The 23,395-nt window shown below is 42.1% G+C and overlaps 1 pseudogene; it reads right to left on the reverse strand.

The window, feature by feature from the left end:
- Window positions 1-20,386: 20,386 nt before the first annotated feature.
- On the reverse strand, window positions 20,387-20,825 carry LOC117715475 (small ribosomal subunit protein uS19 pseudogene; annotated as a pseudogene).
- Window positions 20,826-23,395: the final 2,570 nt, after the last annotated feature.

Below are 23,395 nucleotides of genomic sequence, written 5' to 3' on the forward strand. Positions count from 1 at the left end.
TCAGCAATTGCTGTTCAAGATGCTAAGTATAAAACTAAACAGTGAAGGAATACAAAGAATCGAGAAAAGGAGCTGGGTTCCGGGGAGTTCCTCTTTTGCTGGTTGTTTTTAAAGCAAGGAGTTTTGTTCCAGCAAGTTCTCTGTCACCATATTACCATAGCATAGTGGAGTGGTGGCCCTAGACAGCCTGGCTATTGGGCTTCAAGTCTTAAACCTGCCACCTATCTAGTAAGAGATTTATAATAATTCAACTGCTGCTCTGTGCTTCTGTACCTACCACTGCAAAATGGGGACAATGAGAGGACTTAGCTCAGCATCGTTTTCCAAAAAGAGCTAAATACTAAAACACTATACACAAAGGTGAGCCAGTAGACCTATGTCCCAAGCTCCCAGTTCCATGACTACAGTATAAAAACTAAGCCAGGCAACAAAATTAAAAGGTGCGACTATGTCCCAATAACTCTTGATTACAAAGCAGCACATCTGTAATCCTGGCTCCTGGGAGGCAGAGGCAGGAAGATAAAGAGTTAAGACCAGCAGGAGGTATATAATGAGATTCTGGTTCAAAAAGCAAAAACAAGGAGCTTGAGAGATGGCTTGGTGGTAAGAGCACCTGCTGTGCAAGCCTAAGTACCTGAGTTCAAATCCCCAGCACGGTGTAAGAAGCCAAGTATAGCTGTGCATGCCAATACCTACAGCACTGTGGAAGAGAGACAGAAGGATCCTGGAACTTCTTGACCGACCATTAAAATTCTGAGCTTCTAGTTCTGTGTCAGAACAATGAAATGGAGAGCAAAAAAGAAAGATAGCAACTGTCATCTCATGGCCTCTGCAGCATCTCTCTCTCTCTCTCTCTCTCTCTCTCTCTCTCTCTCTCTCTCTCAATTTTAAAAAGAAGAAAGCAAAGCACACAGTGGTGGTTTGAATAAGAATGGTCCCATAGACTTATGTATCTGTATGATGATACTTGGTCCTCAGGGAGTGGCAGGACTTGAGAAGGATTAGGAGGTGTGGTCTTGCTGGAGTAGGTGTGGCCTTGTTGAAAAAAAAAAAAAGTGTGTTACTGGGGGTGGGCTTTGGGATTTGAAAAGTCCAAGCAGTTCAAGAGTCGTTCCCTTCCTGCTGCCTGTAGATCTGGATGCAGAACTCTCAGCTACTTCCCCAGCAACAAGTCTGCTTGCAAACTACCATGCTCCCCATCATAATAATAATGGACTAAACCTTGGAAGCTATAGGCAAGCCCCAATTAAATATTTTTATTAGGGTCACAGCAATGGAACACTGACTAAGACACAAACTTAATTATAGACCTATTCGTTTGTATCTCTTCTAACTTTCACAAAAGATCAAAAAAGATTGCTCTTTTGATCTTTTTTCTTCCACCACTTAAAAATGTAAACAATTATTTCAGCTTTCAGGCTGTTTAAAACTGTAAACAACTGTTTCAGCCTTCGGGCTGTTCAAAAACAGACTGTAGTGAAATTTGGCCCTTGGGCCATGGCTTGTAAACTGATGTAATTCAAAGCACTGAGTGTTAACACAGGTAAAACTCTTAGACCCTCACCCTGCATATTGTAAGCCCTAGCTCAGAGCCACTGTTCATCATTATTATTTAGTGGAAAGTGATGGAGTCCACTCTCTTGAGGGGTCTGATGACTGTTCTTCCCAGCAAGTCAGTCTTATGAGCTTCTAGTTTTGAGAATAACAGTCAGAGGTCCTAAGAGACTCAATGATCTCAGTGCCTTCCTCTAGGAAAGAGATAGTGAACACTCTCATCAGATATGGATCCGACATAGAGAGTGCCTGATTGTATAGATATGATCATTTGGGGAATTATTTTTTTTTAAAGCCATCGCTGTCCATTTTTGCACATTAAATCCCACAAAGAGATTTATTTACAACATTAAATCATTTCTTTGTGCTGCCCGGCTACATTTTTAACTATTAAAATATTCATCACACACTCTAAGAACCTAATGCCAAGTGTTTTATGACCTTTTAAAGGATGGCTTCTTTTTTAAAAAAAAAAAAATCACCTTCAAATGTGGATGTCAGTTTCCAACTGAGGCTAAAGAAGAACAGATATCAAGGAGAAGAACAAGAGACCATTGCCCTGGAAGACAGCAACAAAGATAGGCTGAATAAACAAAAATATATGCAAGCAGTAAAGCCAAGCAGTGGGTTTGGGAAATGGGGGGTGGAAAATCAGGGGAAATCTGCTCCTTAGCATGAGAAGCCTTCTATCGCCTGTGGCAATGGATTTTAACAGTAATGCCTATGAACATTTTTAGTTGTCATAGCTTGGCAGAGATAAGGTTGCATTGACCTCTAATGGGAGAAGTCAGAGAGTTTTGAGAAATTTTCCTGTGATCGTGTGGATTGTTAATCAATTGACAAGGTGACAACATCTAAAATCATCTTGGAGATGGGTCTCTGGGAAAGCCTATGGAAAAAGTTCTTCATCACATGAATTGATACCCATCGTAATTGTTTGAGGACCCTGAACTGTTTAAGTGGAGAAGAGAACCAAATAGCAAGTGTGCATTCCTTACTCTTTTCTAACCTGGGTTGTGATGTGACCAGCTGCTTTACCTCCTGCTGCCTCAGTTGTCCCCAAGTCAATGGACCTGATAGACCCGTGGATTAAGCCTAGAACTGTGAGCTAAGATAAACCCTTTCTCCTTTAAATTGCTTTTGACAGAATATTTTATCGCAAGAATGGCAGCACAGTTCTCCCCCCACACACACAACCCTCCACACACACACACAACCAAAAAGCACCTAGCTCAAAAGGATTGGTGAGAATGGCTGTGAAAACACCTACCCATGTATGCTTTCATTTTGCTTCTACTTGAAATGAACTTTTTCCAGCTTGAGAGAAAGTAAAGAAACATACAAGGAAGGATTTCAACACTTAAGTTTCTGTGAAGGACTACAACTCCTCTTGAACTCAGTATCCACTCACTTTTTCAAAATCATCTCAGTGGGGGAAAACCCTGCAAGATTGGTGTTCATTTAAATTGCACAAATTAATTCAATTACCCCCTCCCAACAAAACTGCCACCAGATCACCAGACTGCAGAGCGACAGATGCCGATTTTGTCATTCAATTTACTAACGAGGTAACTTGACAAATGTTTAAGCTGTGCTAAAAAGCAAGCCATTCAAGGGAGTCTGTACCTGCTGTCTATCAATTTGGATATGATTCCTTCTTGTTCTCCACCAGAGGGAAGCTGCTCAATTTCCTTAATTAAATAAGGTTCTGTAGACCAACAGAAGGTGGAAGAAAAGGAGAGTGAATATTCATCCCTTTCTGATGAAACACTAAACAAGCAGAGAAAGGCTTCTAGAAGGACACGTGGAGAGTCAAAGCGATTCTGATTCATCTTAAGGTAACTGAAAATTATAAGCACACTCATTAACATTGTATATTTAACACCATTTTAAATATTTATGTCAGTTTTAGGCTTCAATTTAAAAATAAAATTCTGTTTAAATGAAACCGTATTTGTAGAGTGCTCTACAGCTCCATTTAGATCCGTCTATGTTTGTAGAGTGCGTTATAACTTATCAAGTGCATCCGCATCTATCATCTCTCTCAAGCCCTGAAACAATTCTTGGAAGAGACAGCCAGTATTGTTACTCTCCATTTACACACACTCTTAGTGCAACATATGGGCCTTTGGAGCCTCACAGAAGACACAGTTGATGATCAGATGTCTTCAAAAGCTGGGTTCAAAGGGAATGGGACACCAACCACTGGCTCATTTTTCTATCAGTTAATAAACACCCCAGAATTTGGCGACTTAGAAGAACAGACGTTTTATGGATTCCTACCATTTGATGAGACTACAGGTGAGTTTCACTGGAGCAATAACTCTGGGGGCATCTGTAGCCTAGGATCCCAGGGAGGGTTCTGTGGCCTTGTGCTGGCAGGTAAGTGGGTGACCGTGTCAGGATAGGTCCACTCCATCATCTGTAAATGTCATCAGTAGGATAGCTGTAAAGCCAGCGTCTGTGGAGACTCTTCGTTCTGCCCTAGCTAGAGGCTTTTCCAGCAAGGTAATCAGATTTTAAAACAATTTTACATTTACATCTTCATCGACATTTCAAGAACATGTTTCTGTGTGTCATTGAACTCATGTAGAGGTGCTAGGACAATTTGTAAGAGTAAGTTTACTCTTACCACCTGGGTCCTGGGGATCAAACCTACCGAGCCATCTCACTGGCCTCAGATTTTCATACTGGCAGCTCTAGCACTGAAAGTAAATACTTCAGCAGACATGAATGAGAGAGCATGACAGTCTTTCATGACCAAGCCTGAAAACTGGCATGGGGCCAATTCTACCATACTACATTAATGGCAGCAATCATAGAGTCCACTCAGGCTTAAGAGGTATAGCTACAACAAGAAGGACGTCAAAGAATTCATGGTCATCCTTAATCGTCCATGTCATTGTGAGAATCTCTGCCATGTTAAATAGGTAGCATGACAGCCCGTTGACTCTGCGTCCTTCTTTGACATAGGAACAATTCTCTCAAAGAAACTATAGGAAGTTCCTTTATTCACAAGGGATTTGTCTCAAGACCCCAGTAAATGCCCAAAACTGTGAGTAGAACTGAACTACATAGACATAATGGTTTTTTCTTATATATCATATATGTTGTGGTATGGATGTGAAATGGCCTCCCCATGAGTTCATGCGTTTGAACTTGGTCCTCATCTCAGCTGCTGGTTATTTGGAAAGGTTATGGTATCTTTAGGGTATGGGGCTGTGTTGTGGGAGATATTTACATTTCCATCCCAAATATGACCAGTCAAAGAAAACACAACTCAGTAACTATGAATATATTCTGTAAGCCTAGATTGAGCAGATACCCCTACACTACTCTGTTCCCCAGCTATGAGACCCTTACAGCTTGAGGATTTTCCAGACCCTGCATCTGTCCTTCTACCTCCTGCCTCCCAGTCGTCCTCTCCTTCATCATCTTCCTCCTCCATTGTCTTCCTCCCCCCTGCTCTCTTCCCACCAACCTTTATATCTTCACCTCCCCTTCCTCTGCCCAATCACTGGCTCCACAGCCTTTATTTTACAAATTAAGATGGGCAGAAAGTTCACTAGAAATCATCTGGGTAATGATTCATACCTCTTCTGCAGCCCTTCACAGAAAAGAGGAATTAGTGTCAAAACACAAGGCCAAAGCTATCCACAGCAGGGCTGAGCTGAAGGAAATGGGTTACAGGATGTGAAATTTGAGGGTTACATAAAATCCCTGCTTCTGGCTAGAGCTCTTTTTGCATACTGGTAAAAGTCTTGTAAAAGTCAGTGGCCAGAAACCTGACACTACACACCTAGATCCTTCAGCCACCATGCTTTCCCAAACATAATGGACTATATTTCATCTTAATCATAAGCCCAAATAAATCCTCCCTCTCTAAAATTACTTCTGTCAGGTATTTGGTCACATATATATATAAATAACTAATACAGAAAAATGGTACCAGGAGTGGGGTTGTTGCTGTGATCCACCTGACCATATGGTTCATAGGACTTTGGAACTGGTTTGCAAAGGAATGTGGAAGATTTGGAGTTGTAAGCAGAGAAAAGTAAAATAAAATAATTTTCAAAAATTTCAAGCTGTTATAAACAGAAGTTAGTGGGCCATTCTGAAAAATTGATCAAGGCTCAATTAAAAAAATAATGGGCTGAATTGTTTTGTGATGGAAATTGCAAGACAGCATAACATTCAGGCTGTGACAGGCTTATTTCTCACTAAATTTTAAACAGATTAGTAGTGAGAAGCTGAAAAGAAAGGTATAAAAATATACACAGAAAGGAGCATGGGCCAGTCTGAAGCTATGGACTAAGGCTTGTCCAGACCAAAGTACCACAAACAGTGGTACTTTGCACTGGGACATTAGGAAAAATGTCTTGAGGGCAAGATTTTCCCAACAACAGATTAGGATCTAAAAATGTAAATCTATCTGAAAAATTGTCATTTAAATGAGAGTGTGTGATAAAAGAGTCCTTGCAGTGGAAGTCTGAAGCAGAGGAAGTTCTGGAGTGGGACTGTCTAAGGAAATGTTTCTCTAGGTTCAAGTGCACAGCCACTCAAAAGAGGGCTATATTTTTTTTTGATATTTTATTTATTTACAACACAGATGTCATCCCCTTTCTGCATTTCCCCTCCCTAGAACCCCCCTATGCTATACTCCCTCTTTGTTTATGCTTTTATACCATTTTGATTACATGCATGTATTAAGGTCAGTTTTAGGTTGAGGGTCTAGCAATACAATAGATGCAAATATTCAAGGAACAAGCAAGACAATAAACACAAATAGTCAAAGAAAAAGCAAGGCATTAAACCCAATTACATGAACACTCTCATGATCACTATTTCTAAAGGCTTATCAGGATGATCAAAGTATTTGAGCCTACTTCCCTGTCCTAGCCCAAGGTCATTTTCATGTCTGAAGCCTACTTTCTCGTTCTAGCCTAAAATGTAGATTCCTGTCTGAAATTATTTCTTTGTTCTAGCCTAATATTTAAATTCCTGCCTGAGATAACTTCTTTGTTGTAGCCTAAAAAGAAGGCTATTGTAAACAAGGCCCATTGAGCCAAGGCTACCTCTTAAACTGATAGAACTTGGTAGCATCATCTACATAGTGCTGATCTTGCAGACATGTAGAATGTAATTGATAGGTTCATGTAAGCTTACACAATTGCTTTAGAGAAAAACCAACAAGCCTGGATAGTGTATAGCAGGGAAGGCCCTCCAGATATCACCTAAAAAGCCAGCTTGGGAAACTATGATGATGAAACCTAAGTTACAATGAAGAATTTTGGAGATGCCACAAATGTGGTGCATCTACCAAGGAAAGCCAACAGGCCACAAAACTATAGAGATATGGCCAGTCAAGCTCATCAGATGTCACACATAGAGCTGCAGGGTTGGATTTTTTACCCTCCTAAGTTTCAGCCTTGCTTTGGTCCAATCTTTTCCTTACTATCCTGCTGTCCCCTTTTGGATCTGATATGCTTACTCCTGTGTCTTAGTATATAGTACAATATAATACTTAATATAGTAAGTATATAACTTAGATTTTTGTTTTAAAGAGACTTGGAGTTAAGAGATCACCTTAAAGCTCAGAAAGAGCTTTTAGACTTTTACGAATATATTATTTATATATATTACACACACACACACACACACACACATATATATATATATAGATATATAGATATAGATATAGATATAGATATAGATATAGATATATGTTTGATGGCTTATCATGGCTAACCTCCACCCACTTCAGCCCACCCTCACTGACCTGGTCTTCTCTTAGACTTCAACCCTCACCTTCTTCTTTCTCCTACTTCCTGTCTCATGTCCCCATAATCCAGAATGACCTTTCTAAAACGCAAAGAAGATTATGTCACTTACCATTTTAGTTAGAAGACATGCTATTGAGGATAAAATCTGAACTCTTCGGTTGGATTTATAAATTTTGTTCTTGTGTGATTTGATTTGAAGATACCAAATGCTCTCTCACCACCCCCCATGTTTCTCTCACAAGCCCTGCCAATATAATGTCCACTTTATTCATTTTTCCAGTTAAGATTGCTAAGGCTCTTGCTAATTACAAATGTTATCTAAGAGAAGTCAACCCAATTAACATCTTATCAGCCATTAACTCTTTTCCTTGGCAATATTCATCATAGCATCTTTGTGGCTATTTGATCCTTTGGGGATGAGTCATAGGAGATAGTTTTTGAAAAAGGATGCATATGTCACTGTCTGGAGCCATTTCTAATGCATGGCAATCAGAGTAATTTATAGATGAATGTGAAATAGGCAAATATGTGGAGAGAATTCATATTTTGAAATTCTTCGCTCCATTTTTGTTATCATTAATGGGGTCGGGAAACTAATGATATCAGTCAAAATGAATAAATAAAGGAAGTGCCCAGTGGATAGAACAGTTAAAACTAAATGTCAGAATCATCTGATCATCTTCACTTGATAGGCTCAAATAGCTAAGAAACTAATTAAATCTTCCCCCCAAAAAATAAATTCTCGGGGATGACATAAATAAACTGATAGTGGTGATTTGAATGGCCACCATAAGCTTACATGCTTGAATCCCTGGTCCTCAGTTGGTGGAACTGTTTGGGAAGGATTAGGAGATGTAATCTTGTTGGAAGAGATACATCACTGGGTAAACTTTGATATTTAAAAAGACTCCTGCCATTTCCAATGTGTCTTTCTGCCTCCAGCTTGTAGATCAAGATGTGAGCTTTCAACTGTTCCTGCCATCATGGACTCTAACCCTCTGAAACCATAAGTACAATCAAAGGTGTTCTTTTATAAGTTGTCTTGGTCATAGTGTTTTGTCTCACCAATAGAAACATAACTAAGACACTAGGTATCAGTAAATAGAACAGTTTAAGCCAAAATGTCAAAAACCATCTCACCACCTTCATTTGATAAGATCAGATAGCTGGGAAAACAACCAAATGTCCTCCCCAAAAAATAAATTCTGAGGGATGACATAAATGAATTGATCACATATAAATCTGCAATTCCCATCATCTCTAGAAATGAAGGAGTCATCAGGCAAGACTTGAAAATTGTCTCTATTTATAGCTCAGCTTCTCCGATGTGATATTATTTATCGCTGTGATAGGATTTGACCTTTAATGGAACTTAACATTTGAAACTCAAGTTCTCTGTCTATGTCTCATCTGTCTTCCACTCATTTCTCCAAGTTTCTACCATGTTGCCTAGTAGTTAGGCACTGACAAGTGGACAGGACCATCAGAAAACCTACACCTTAGCCTGTGCCTGTGCTACCGGCTATAGAAGCTTCTCGATAACATCTTTTGCCAACATGCCTGCAACATTTTCCATTTTCTCTCCTAGAAGTTTTTTATATTCTTACATTTTAACTCTCAAGCTCCTAATGCTTGTATAGGTCACATACTTACAAAACCTAGATTTGGTGATGATAAATTAATGAAAATTTTCATCACTTTGATATTATGCTCTCTGGAACTATAATCCCCAAAATGTTACTATGAGTGTAGGTACTCTTTTACAGGATAGGAAACTGAGGCTTCGAGTCAAACAATTTGTGAAAGCTTCATAATTAACTGCTATTTTTGAAGATCTCATGCACAGTCAGAAAATTAAGTTGATTGGGACCAATCAGTCATAATTACCTTACACACTAATAATATACTCTCGAATAAAACAATATGATGCTGAAACTCGGCTTCAAAAACAATGCAGTGAAGAAATGAACAGCCTGTAGACATAACGAGAGTACCCAAGGACTGGTGTCTGCTGTAAGGTGGAGACAGGTACCTGAATATTGACTAGATTATTCATTGCAATATGAATATGTAATATGTCCAAAACTTTGTAATATGTCCAAAACTTCCAACAGAAAAACCATGTTAGTGTCATCTTTTTGTTCAGTCACAAACAAGCCAAGCGTACTGATGAACACTGCTTATCAGTATTTGGAGATCATTCTGAAAAGGTTTCATTATACATCCAGGTTTATGCACGCATGACACGGGAAGGACAGACCTTCCAGCTTTAAATACAAAGGTCTCACTTTTGTCACCCACGTGTATTTTTTCTAACATCACACACTTATCTTCTTGGGAGAAACAATTACCCAGGCACTGTATTCCACTGTATGGTGTTATCTTTTAATTAACCCGTGTAGCCTCTCTCACTTAACCTAGTTTGAGAAGTGACAGCCACTTGAGCTTTCTAAATAATGCATGTCACTGCTTTTTTTATTGGGTTTATTCAGTCAAGAACAATAGTTTGTGCTGTGAGGTGCAGCCCTCCAGAGATGGTTATACTTTGGATCAGTTATGATACTTGTGACCATTGATGCTGCAGCTAACTGTTCCTCCATGACCAGAGCACTTAGCATTGTTTCCCTGTATAAAACACAGACTTTGCCAACACATGCTCTTCTCAGGATGTTTCTGGGTGGAAGCCATTTTGCATTTGCATTGTAAAATCTCCCATCAGCTTACAACATTCAGGGGGTTGCAACATGGAGAATAGTTGGATGCTTACATCTCTGCCGAAGGTTGAAATGTGCCACACTCTACTTAGAATTTTATCAGGATGCAATCAAAGCTCTATAAGCATGCATGTCCTGGGATCTGACAGTGCCAGATCTCAGAATTCATCATAAGGGCATGAATGAAAAGACATATTTTATATAGTATGCAAGGATATCCAAGGCAGTGGGATTTAAAAATACTCTTTGGTAGTTGCAGCCTAACGTCATATGATATTGGCTCAACAAAGTCATCAGACACTAAAAGTATTGATATAAATGTAGCTATGGTTACAGAGAGTAGGATGTTAACATTAAGTCCCATTTATAAACATCAAGTTGCCAAGAACTATGTCTATTATGACTGTATGATTTTATATATGTACACATATAAATAGCCTAGCACGAGAAGTACATCCATGGTTGTGAAATTTATATGTGTATGTTTGAGGAGGTATTAGGGATGAGTGCATAGCCTAAATCAGAGTTGATAAATACTATGACTGCTCTGAAGTGATTTCTCCCTCTCTGTATTTTCATATATATATGTGTGTGTGTGTGTGTGTGTGTGTGTGTGTGTATAATATATATAAATAATTATATACACACATATATAATGAAATACCACTGTATACAGTAGCCACATAAAGATTCTTGAAAGAAAATAACACATAAAACCTACTCTGTCTAAATGTGTTTCAATGGTTCAGAGAAAAAGCAAGGGAAATAACCTTTGGGGAACACCATTCCAATAAAGAAAAGCCTTTCAGTATTAATTATTGAGCAGAAAAAACGGAGAAGGTATGAGGGAAAGAAGTAAAGAGCAAAGAGTTATTCTGCCAGTGTCTGCTATAGCCCGTCTGGAGTCTGGGAATGATGTGTGAGATGGTTCTGCAAACCAGGGAAAGGTGATTTGTCTCCCCTCTTTTCATTGTGCCCGCTACATGAGCTACGTGTGTCAGGTATTATGTACCCTTCAAGTTGATCTTACTGTGCAGTAACCTTGGGGAGTTCAATGTCCTGCCAGAGTCACACAGCTGGCAGTCTGAGATACCTGAGATACCTGTTAGCATAGCTTTAGTTATTCTCCATCACAAAGAGGGACCTAGAGAGAGAGAAAAAAAAAAAAGAGAGAGAGAGGTAGCATTGCTTCTGTGTTATTGACCAAAGATAGACCTTAGCAGTGTCTGGGTAAAGTTGTTGGAAGAAGGAGGTAAAGCCACACAGGCAACAGCGAGAGGACATTTTTATGAAGCCTAAGCAAGCTTTTGTGATAGTGAATGATTCAGGATAGATGTTTGTAATGAGCAATTTAGCTTCAGGACAATATTAACTTCCGTTCCTACTGCTATCAGATTAATTGCACTTTGTTGCTTTTTCTAAATAGACTTCAAGTCAGGAAACCTGCAGTTCAGCAGTCAGTCATTAAAGCAAGCCCTGGATCTGCAGCTGAGTTATCTGAAGCTCATCTTCCAAGTGAAATAAAAGCCTAGCGTCTCCTTTATCTGTATAATAAAGAGAGCATTAGTAATAAGCAACTAGGATATTGTTTTAGGGCAAAAAAAATGTGTCTATATTGAAAATTTCAAATAAGCTAAGGCAAAGAGACAAAAATGATTTCAAGGACTTAGATAAATGTGCATTTTAAATAATGCACTTATAGAATGATGGTAAATACAGATGCTGGTTTTATTTAAAGAGAGGGCAGAATTAAAGGAAAGTTTATATCATCTGATACATTTAAAATGCTGAAAGGCTAAAAAGTCATATTTTCCATGCCCCAATGTACCACAGAAGCTCTATATGAATGTGAGTACATGTATCTAGTCTATATTTTCCATCATTCCCTATGACCTCATACCATTACATGCAGCTAATATCAAATATGGTTTCACAGCTAATCAATAAAACACAGTTTACATCAAATGACCAGAGAGTTGTCAATTTTTAAAAATCCCAGCCTCTCTTGTGGCTTGCTGACTTCAAAGACATGCATTAAGATTATTAAGCAAGTAATGATTGATTTATTACATAACATTAAGAAATGTTTTCTTTGAAGCTCAAATTAAAAGGTCATGCACGCCCAGATTTTTCTTCAGGTTGATAGTTAAAAATGTAGAATAGCTAATACTTGCTGGCTGTGAAGGACACATAAAGGAGATTTGAAGTGATGCGCCTTCCTGGGCAATATTTTAATGAAATGTTTAATATTCTGGTGTGAATTAATAAGGCAGTTCACTCTTTTCAAACAATGGGTGGACAATTAAGAGCCAATCCTGAGAACAAATTAGTGTTGATGGTATTTCAAATGACCATTGCTATAACAGGGAGACCATATTTAACAGGAATGAAAATAACCATTTACATCAAGCAATTTGATGCTGCAGACACATTCGGGGGAATGTGGCAGCTGCTATTCCTAGAGATAAAGCCGACATTGTATGACGAAAGCAACGGGACCAGCTGTAACCTGAATATGCTTCACGCCATGTCAAGAAGTCACCCAAAACACATGCCAGTGTGCTGAACGGTCCCCACAAAGCCAGTAAGCAGTGTGTTTTCTCGGGCTGCTTTCAAAACATGGCAGAAGAAATGGGTACGTTGTTTTTAAAAAGTCCGAATCGGATGGAAGGAGTTAATTAGCCTCATGAAGGTGAGAAAAAATGTGCATCAAGCATTTGGACACCAGTCTCCATTTGGAGGTTAACCGGGGGAAAACCGATCTTCCAACCAGCTTAAAGTCCAATCCAACGCTGCCCAAACACCTGTGTGCCCTAAATGATCAGGGCCTCTATTGTCCACTAAGCTGGCGGAAAAAACAAGAGTAATAAATTGTCTCAAAAGTTCCTGTGCCAAAATGCAAATTTAAGTGCTACAAGTGGCCAATGGGAATATACTTTATTTCAGACCCGAGAGTCATAGGAAGTAAAGATCATTTCTTATATGTTGTGAATTTTATGTTTATCTCAATGCCTTCTCGGAGGACATTGCTTTTAATCCAGTGTCTTAGTTAGGATTATAATTGCTGTGATGAAACACTATGACCAAAAGCAATCTAGGGAGGAAAGGGTTTATTTGGCCTCCATATCCTGAAGTACAATCCACCGAAGAAAGCTGAACCAGGAACTGATGCAGAGAACACGGAGCATGCTTCTTACTGGCTTGCTCACCAAGGCTTGCTCAGCCTGCTTTCTTTTAGAACCTAGGACCTGTAGCCCAGGGATGCCCCACCCACAATGGGCTGGGCCCTCCCCCATCAATCACTAATTAAGAAAATGCCTTACAGCCCGACCTTACAGGGGCATTTTCTTAATTGAGATTCCCTCTTCTCAGATGATTTTAGCTTGTGTCAAGTTGACATAAAACTAGCGAGCACTGCCAGCTTCTCTGTGCTCTCATCTTTCCTTCCCGGGCCGCAAAGTTTGTTTTGCTTGCTATTTGAAAAAACTTCTGTAATTTAATCCTCCGCCTTCCAGCTCCCCCATAGAACAGTCTATATGGCCAAATTGATGTGATGAAATGATAGGTTCAAAGAATAATTCATTATACTATCAAGATCTTGGCATGCCAATTGCTGAAAAGACTATTTTGAGCTGTCAGTTCTAAAGCACATATTTTTTCATTGACGGACATGCCAAGCACTTGATGGAATAATGAATTGTTCCCATTGACATCACTGTCGCACACAACCCTTGGGCTCGGGGCAGCATTTTTCAGGCATGATGAATAACAGTGCAGCTCTTTCCTCTGCGGAGCGAAGGATAAACTCGGTCTCAGGGAGTTGCAGAAGACAATGGGGGTGGGGAGAAGAATGGGAAGTGACTCCAGGACCGACCAAGGTCAGACTCAACTGTGTTACATTGTATAACATGTCATCATTTATAATATCCAGGTACATTATTTAGACGTGACTGTCCAAAACAATTTTATCCAAGCATTCTGCTTTCTTGCTTGGAAATGTGGTGGCTTTGAGTGTTTTGTTTGTTTGTTTGCATGCTTGCTTGCTTGCTTGTTGGGGGAGGGGTAGTTGGTGGTTTTGCTTTGTTTCTCTAATTTGGAAGATATTTGCTATACCTGTATTCAACTTAGGAGCCCAAGTGTCCTGGCTCAGAGAAAAAAAAGGAGCCACCCAAACCACAGCCTCCACTCTTCTCACTGGCCTTTTATTGTGTCCTTCACACACCAGTGTTAAAGACAAAGGGGTTCAGGAAGATAAGATATACCGACTGTGAGTTTCCACAAGAAAATCATAAATAAGTGTCTTTGGTATTAGCCAACACTAGTTTGGTGGCTTTAAAGTTACATACCCCCCAAAGTTTCCATGAAACCTTCCCCCGCCCCCCCCTTTTTTTTTCCTTTTGACATGTGACTCCAGAGAAGCTGTGGATGAAATTATAATCCAATAAAGTAAAACCAGGGGCACTAGCATTATGATGAAGACATGATAGACACAGGAAAGACAGTTTGGGCATAGTGACTCTGGCCAGAATTGTGAAATGTCCTTGGTTCTGTCCTGGCTAGTGGCCATGAATCCCAGCCAGGAACTCTGAGTTCTTCTATCTCCTCTCTTAAAGGAGCACAGCTGCCCGGACTCTGTATTTGAGGCTGTGCCTGTAACTCCAGTCCAAACATTAATCCCTTCTGGTGAGCAGCTTTGGAATTCCATCTCTGGATTTTCATGGTGGAAGTGTATCTAATCCCAACAATCCATCTCCTAAATTACTTGGGGGGTAGGGGAGCACATCTCTTGAATGGGAAATTATTCAGTAGTTTTGGAGGCCACTGAGGATAAATATCAGGGGTCTCTTGAGGTCCATTAAGGGAAATCAATTTCTTCCTGCTCAAAAGAATGGAATCTACCTTTGACACTGGGTGGATACATAATGACTTTAAGGGCAAATGTTTATGGAGTCTACCTAAGACCATGCTCAAAAGGCACATTAGCTTTTTTTCTCACATTTCCTGTCTCGCCATCACTTCCCACAGTCAGTACCTTTTTGTAGGATTCCTGGGTGATGGGATTTGTTCAGTTCCACCAGCAAACCTTTGCACCATGGTAGGTATCAGGAGGAGGAGAAGAGAGAGGCAGAGTACTGACTCTTTCACAGCTGAGGAAGGTGGAAACCTCGTCCTGGGTGTTATCTTATTCCTTTGCCCTCCAGATTTATTATGTGCACCAAAAAGCACCCACTATAAAACTTTTCTTTCCGATACTCTGTTATTTGAATTGCAAAAAAAAAAACCAAGGCAATCCCGGACCATAGCGTCAAGTAAACAGTGAATATGATAGGGTTACAAAGTGACTTCTGGCAGGAATTGATTTGCAAAGAGAAGCCTGACAGGACAGAGCAAAGATCAGAGGCGCTCCATCATCGAGTCTTCTATCTCACCGGAAAGCAAATGTCATGACATCCTCATAAACGGGAGGAGGACAGGCTCTACCCTGCTTCCAGGAGCCCATCCATAAACACTTCTCAAAGTGCCTAGAGTCAATTCCTTCCCTGAAGGCTGTAGAATATTGCCTGGAGTTTTGAAAAATGATACGTAGATGAAGATATTTTTCCAGGACATTTACATTTTTCTATCACTGTGGAAGTGCTCTAACTGTGAATTAGAACTGGCTTTCTGTTTTCAGTCATTTCCCACCTGCCTCACCCAGTTTGCAGGTTTTTCAGGGGTGGAGCAGGGATTTCTCTTCTTCCCTTTTCCTCCTCGGCTGCCTTTCAAATGCTAATGCCGGCCTTTGGCTGCCTTGCCTTGGGTCTGTTCAATGCGGCCCTTGTCCGCTCTCGTTTCAGTCTGTCATCTGCCTTATTTACATGTCTATACCACTTTAACTTTGGGTTTGTTTCTGAGACTGCAAGAGTCACCTTTAACTTCATCTCCTATGAACTGATTGTCTTCCAGTGGACACTCATCAAACCGGCCTAATTTCACTGGCTAACACTGCACACAGCTTAGATCTCTGCCCAAAACTGTGCACGATTCAAATTCTTTTCAGCGCCTTTGCAATTTAGTTTGCAGATTTCTCAAGATGCTACAATTTCTTTTGCCCATACTTGTCCTGCCATAGAATCACCTGATGTCACTGCAGCTATATCAATCAGGATGACACTAAATGTGGAGTGAGACAACCCAGGTCCTGCGCCCTCGGTTTCAGGGAGAATGGTTTGGCATTAACACTCCAGGGCTAGCGATGCTGTTATCAATGCTGTTGTTATTGTGTGTGTGTGTTTGTTTGTCTATTTGGACTGCCCAGTTTATAACCTGAACATACAAATAGCCTCGTGGGTACTTGGCAAGTGGCTTAAAATTGACCCCCATACAAGAAGAATTCGTAGACTTTGCAAAAGGATTTTGGCAAGCTCTTTGTCAAGTGAAAAACACACCCAACAGAAGCCAAGCATTACATCCTACAGTCTCCATATTAGCCATGTCTTGGCCCCACTAGTTATCCTCACTCCAGCAACAGGGACCTGATAACACAACTGAGTTAGTTCAACCAACAACATGCAGCAGAGGGTTGGGTGATAGCTCAGTCCATAAAATATTTGCCTTATAAGCACAAAGACCAGCATTTGACCCTTCAAATCCACATAAAAGCTGAACAAACATGACGGTACACTTCTAATCCCTTCACTGGAAAGATGGAAACAAGTAAATGTCCCAGGGCTCACTGACCATCTAGCTTCACCTAACTGATACACCCCAGGTTTAGTGAGATACCTTGTCTCAAAAGGAGTGGGAGATAACCAAGGAACAACATCTGAAGTGATCTCTGGCTTCCACATAGATGCATGCATGTGAACACCCCCCCACACATACACAAATACATGTATATACACATACAAACATGTATATGCATATACTATGATACAACTGACTAGAGCAACTTCACACCAAAGGCACTGCCTGGTGTCCTCCTCCCCAGAGGGAGGTCATGTCACCTGTCCAAGGGGATCCTCACAGCACCATATTCATGCACCTTAAAAAATGACATGATGTACAGTGTATAATACATCTTCCCGATTACAATTTGACATACAACTAGTACGTCAAGGGTGCTGAGAAGCCCAAGATGAAGTCTATTTACTTTGACTTGGGAGTGTCATTTCCCAGGCAACCCACTGGTTAAGGTATCACCCTGTTGACACCCAGTGGAAGGTACCTTGGCATAGGCTGGCTTGACCTCCCTCACAGACTGTTGTCAGGGGATTGTCAATACCTTCTAAACCAGCAGCCCCGTGTCACTCTAAATGAGAACCACCTGGGGACATTTAACAGCCAACACAGCTAAACTGTGCCTTAGACATTTTGCTTGGGTAGGCCTGGGAAGAGGCCCTGAGTACAGAACTGAAATGGTCTGCAGGTGCTATGCCTCTTAAATAACAATAAATCCATCTGTCCGAGCGTAATAGCAGCTGCTAAGCGATGCTGTATAGCAGCAACAAACAAGCATGGAGTTATTTCCTTTTTACCTCCTCAAATCCACCCTCCCTAATCTAGATCATCACTAGTTTACAAGGAAGGAAAGTAAGGCTCCAGGGATAATGAGGCAGCTCAGTGGTTAGGAACATGTATACTGCTCTTGGGGAGAATCCTGGTTTCCCAGACCCACTTCTCACAGCCCACAGTCATTTGTTAACTCCAGCTCCAGGATATCTGATGCCCTCTTCTGGCCTCCGCAGGCACTGCATTCATATGAATTCCTTTCCCACCCCAACCTCCCACCCCAACCTCCCACCCCAACTGTCAACTGTCAATTAGATTCTGTCTGGTGTCATCTAAGGGAAATCACAAAAATGGGGGTTGTCCAGATTGGATCATCCTATGGTCATGTCTGTAAGAAATTTTTCTGGATTAATGATTGATATGAAGGGCCACTGTGGGCAGCACCAATTAATGTAGGTGGGCCTGGACTGTGTAAGAAAGCTGGTCAAGCATGAGCCAGAGAGTGAGCAGCAAGTACAGTTCCTCCATGATTCATGGCTCTGAGTTCCTGTCAAAAGTTTCTGCCTTGATTAATCTCAATGCTGAATTGTGATATAAAATATAAACCAAATAAATTCTATCTTCCCCAAATTGCTTTCAGTCATGATTTTTTTTTAAGCACAGCAACAGAAATCAAACTAGTATACATACAGTTAGAAAAATAAATTTTAATTGATATTAATCAATTTATTTTACATCCTGACTGCAGTTTCCTCTCCCTCCTCTCCTCCCAGTCCTCCCCCCAGCCATGTCCCCTCTTCTCTGCATCCACTCATCCTTCCTTTCTTTTCAGAGAAGGGGAAGCCTCCCATGGATATCAACCAGCCGTGGCATGTCAAGTTGGAGTAAGACTAGACACACTTCTCCTGTTGAGGATGGACTAAGCAACACAGCAGGAGGAAAGGGTCCCATGGGCAGTCCACAGAGTCAAGAGACAGCCCCTACTCCTGATGTTAGGAGTCCTACATGAAGATCAAGCTACCCCACTGTAGCATATGTGCAGAGGGCCTAGGTCCGTCCCATGCACGCTCCCTGGTTTGTGGGCCAGTCTCTGTGAGCCCCTATTGGCCCAGGTTACTTGATTCTGTAGGTTTTCTTGTGGTATCCTTGACTCTTCTGGCTCCTACAACCCTTCCTCCCGCTCTTCTGCAGGATTCCCCAAAATATGTAAGGTTGAACAATCATAGTTACAAAGCATCTCAGGTCTTCTAGAAACTTGAGGCCTTCTAACTTAACAATGTTCACTGATAAATGCTCCCAAAGTAAATGTCTTTCAATCTTCAATCTCCAGCACAAAATTGTAGAGATTGAACGAAGCAAATATTTTGTAAAGGTTACCATTCCTTGTTACTTTAAGTTTTCCAAATCCTATTTTTAATGATGGTTCTTAAAGGCTTTAACCTACCTTATAACCCACCGCCCACCAGAGGTAGTGGAAAAGAAAGGATATGGGGGAAGTGGACCTATTTAGAAAGGTTCTTTGGAACAACTTCCATCTGTGTTGTCTGGAAATCAGCAGGTCAGTTCACAGGTTAGCAGGTAGTAGCAGCTTGATCCACTCACTCCCAAACTCTTCACCGATACACTAGCAGATCAGTTCGGTAGAGTCAGGTTAGCAGAGACAGCCAGACCTCACTCAGCCTGGTCTGGAATCAGCTGGAGGAACCAGGAGGGACCAGGAGGGACCAGGAGGGACCAGGAGGAACCAGAGAAGTTCTTAAAGAGGTACCAGAGAAGTTCTGAGCTGTGCCTCTCTCAGGGAAGTAAAGATCAGTGAAGATGTGAGACCCACAAGTGCTGCACAGCTCTCTGTACCAACAAACCAACCTCTGTCTTTGTCACCCTGTGGAGTCCTATTTATGCCCTCCAAACATTGAGTGTCCTCCACATGCCTTGCCTCAGCACGGGTCTTGCCTCATCCAGAGTATCCAGATGCAAGTAAGAGTACTTGAACCATCAAGTATCCAGTCAGTCCAAGAGCTTGGAAGTAGCAAGAAACTGCAGTACACCAGAAGGTTTTTTGGTGCATTTCTCTCTATGGAGCCCTGACAAATGCAGTTCAACTATGCAATGTAAGGCAGACCAATACATGTGTGCCATTAGAAAAAAAAAGTATTATAATATGTTTTTTTTTCTAATCTCAGGTATAGGATATGGGGCTGCTTTCAATTGTCCACAGAAGCTGACTATAATCTGCCTTGTGCCCTAACAGGGGCATGATTTTGCCAGCTGTAGATAGTTTCTGCAAGTGTATGACATTTGGAATTTTAGAGACACTTGAAAGGGCATATAAATGCTAGATCAGTCCCTCTCAGGACAGCTGCTTGTGGTGGCGGTGCTGGATGCTGCCTGCTGTTGTTGTGGTTTGTTGCAGTTTGACAAATGATCAGGTACAAAGAGAAGAAGAAATTGGATATCCTGAGAGCAAAGATCAAACCTGCCCCAAGCAACTCTATGTCCCTGATCAGCAGGAAGTAGTTTAAAGATATCAATGTCTCCTGTTCTCTCCAGCCTTCTTTCTATCCTACCTAGTGTTAGGGGCTTGAAAGAGTGAAATAGGGTTGGAGAAGGGTGGAAGAAAAAGGAACCCACAAAGTAGCCAAAAAAGATGGTTTCAGTATATTTCCTTCCCACTGGGGGCAGCAGCTACCTCTTGCTCCTTCCTACCTTCCAGACTGTGGTGAAATGTACCTCAGACTGTCATGAAAAACAGTCCCTTCATTTCTTAATTTGTTTGTTTGTTCGGTTGGTTGGTTGGTTGGTTTGGTTTGGTTTGCCCCAAAAAACAGTCTTTATTGGCCTTGGTTACTTGAGGGGGATGAATCAGGAAGAGTGGGTGGCACCAATACAAGGACAGCCATGCTTCATGGGCTTGTAGGTGATGAAGAACTCACCCAAGCAGTGGCTGCTCATCTCTGGTTTGATCTCCACCTGGTTGAAGGTCTTGCCATTGTACACACCCACCATGCTGCTGACCGTCTCAGGCAGCAAGATCCTGTCTCTCAGATGAGTCTTCACGACCTCGGGCTTCTCCATGGGTGGGCACCTCCTTCTTGGCCTTTCTCAAGCTCTTGAGCAGCCAGTGCTGCTTCTGTTGCAGGCCACGGTTCAGGCGCCACCTCTGGCAGGCGCTGCACAACTGCATCAGCTGTTCATAGGACAGGTCCAGCCACTGGTGGAGACCCATGCCATAGTAGGTGAACTTGCTGGAGGTCTGCTTCTTCTTCCCCTCCACCTCAGCCATCTTGGTGGCTGCTTGGAAAAGAAAGTTATCTCTTCATTTGTTTTTGTCAGGAATCCTATCACAGCGTTGAGACAAAACAGCTAACATACACCGGAAAGGGACTGCACCAGGTCACACCCACATTGACTCGACCTTAGTGTGCCACCTACACTAACTGGTGTTCCTTAATGTCCTGTAATCCTTAGGTTTGTTGCCGTCAGTGAACTCATCCACTTAGAGTTCTGTTCAGATACAACAATAGCAGTGAGGCCAATGATAACCTCTAAGACCAACATAAGGAAAAATTTAGCTTCTAAATAGGGCTAAAGTGTTAATATGCTACATATAGTATTTCAGCAGAGCTCAGATGCCAGCCAAACCCCCAAGCTCTCCAGAATGCATCCCCCCCGCCCATAGTTTCTGAGGCTAGAATTATCTTCGAGGGCACCATGTACTTGCCCCGTCACAAGATAAGGTGATAGGACACGGCATGCACTTGCTGGCAGCGGCAAAGGGACATCCTCAGGCATCCTGAAAGCTGTCCTCAAGTTCCCTCACTTGAGGAATGAAATCTTCCCCCAACAATGGGAGCCTGGCCCTTTTCCCAGATTCAGAAGCCTAAAGTGTAGGATAGTCTCTCTCAGCCGTCACAGGCCCTAGAGGCTGTTTGGAAGGGCTTGACTGCCACCTTGTGGCCAGTAGGTACACATGCCCACAGTGAGCAAGAACAAGCAGCAAATGCTCAATTCAATTCAGCTTTTTTTTTTTTTTTTTTTTCTAAGAATGATGACCTCATCTTTTGACATGCCTAGAGGGAAGTGGCCCTTGAGTGTTCTGGCAACATCCCATGCTTGAGGGAGGTTGGAAAGTTTTGTTGTTAGTGGTGTTTTTTGAGATAGAGACTCATGTAGCTCAGACTGGCCTCAAAGTCAGTATCTGAAGCTGACCCTAAACTTGAGCGTCTTGAGCACAAGGTCTGAACGTTTGAATTATAGGTGTGCGTCACCACACCTGAGACAAACTCTTTACCAACAGACTTACATCCCTAGCCTAACCTCGGGAAGTTGTTTTAAATGATTGGTTTTACTCCAGGACAGTTGTGACCTTTCGTCATCATTAGCATGTCTGGAATCGGAATAATGATAGAAACTCCTGTGGTTGTGTCTCTGAAGGTGTTTCTAGGCAGGTTTAACTGAGCTAAGATCATCAAGCCTGAAAGTGGGCAGCACCGTTCCAAGAAGTTGGGCCCTGGGCTGAGAGGCGAGAGCAAGCTGAGTGGCAGTCCTCATCCTGTGGGCTTCCAAACTGTGGACACGGTATAACAGCCGCCTCAGACGCCTACTGCCATGCGGGGAATGATTAGTTCATGCATGGTCTCAGGCGTGGTTTCTTGAATCTTGTTGGGATCTTGTGATTCCCATGGCTCCAAGGAGACTGGAGCTCAAGAATCTCGACTGAGTTCACTCTGCGCACAGCACTGGATGGCTACAGGGCCCCACCCAGCAGGGGGAGTTCTCACTCAGTCTGAAGTTACTCAGGGGCGCAGAGCTCTTGGATTGGGGATCCCCTGGCCTGGAGGCAGCCAGGAACCAACTGGTCTCAAGCCCTTGGGCTCTCAGACGCCTTTGAGAGGCCATGGAAGGACCAATACTGGGGACGGTGTGGGCACACAGCCAAGAGAAACGAGGGGTGGGGGAGAGAAGAAAGAGGCCCCAGCAGCGCCCCAGGAGAGACTCGGTTACTGCACTCACTTAGCAGACTGGGGCAGCCTGGTTAGCTTGCTTGAAGAGGCGAGCCTCCACGGTGGAACACAGGGAGGTCCTCAGGGGAGCTGTAGACTGCGGCTACAGAGGCTCATTAAAGACCTTCTCCACGTTTCCCCACAGCAGGCCCCAAAAGACACGAGGAAATCTATGGTTTTTACAGGCCTTATTTTCATGGCGGATGGTAGCTGGATCTGGATGCACCCCCCCCCTCGTGAAACTCAGGGCAGACCTGAGTTAAATAGGGAGAGAGAAGGGGAGAGGGTCTGGGGATGAATGCTTAATTGGCTACACCCTCTGGCCTCCAGGTATCTCATTAGTATGTAAACTCTTGAGGCTGAATGAAAAGACAAGAGTCTTGCTATCTGTATGTGGTGTTATCCTTTAACTAACTTCTAACTCTCCTCTCTCACACCAACTACACTGACTGGTCCTCAAACTCAACACATAGGCTTCTGCCTCAAGACTTTTGTATTTGTCCTTCTGTGTTTTTGGTATGTTCTCTGTCAGATCATCTTCCTACCTCTATCCCTCACCCCTTTCTAGTCTTCTAGACTCAATTGTTACCTCCTCGATGAGAATGCTATACTTAAGCCTGCAAGTCTCCACTTACATCTAGACCCCACACCCCTTTCTTACTTTGGCTTTCTCCGTGACAGTACCAGGGTCTGGAACACTGTGCTTCCCTATATCAATGTTGCTCAATGCCCATCTTCACTACCAAAACCTAAGTTCCTTGTAACTCAGCTGTCTTCCCAGAGGTCACTGAGAGTAACTGGTACACAGCAGTGGGGCTGGCTCAGCAATCAAATTCATGAGCAATCAAAG

Source organism: Arvicanthis niloticus, chromosome 9 (assembly GCF_011762505.2).
Source record: "Arvicanthis niloticus isolate mArvNil1 chromosome 9, mArvNil1.pat.X, whole genome shotgun sequence".
Classification (NCBI taxonomy): Eukaryota; Metazoa; Chordata; class Mammalia; order Rodentia; family Muridae; genus Arvicanthis; species Arvicanthis niloticus.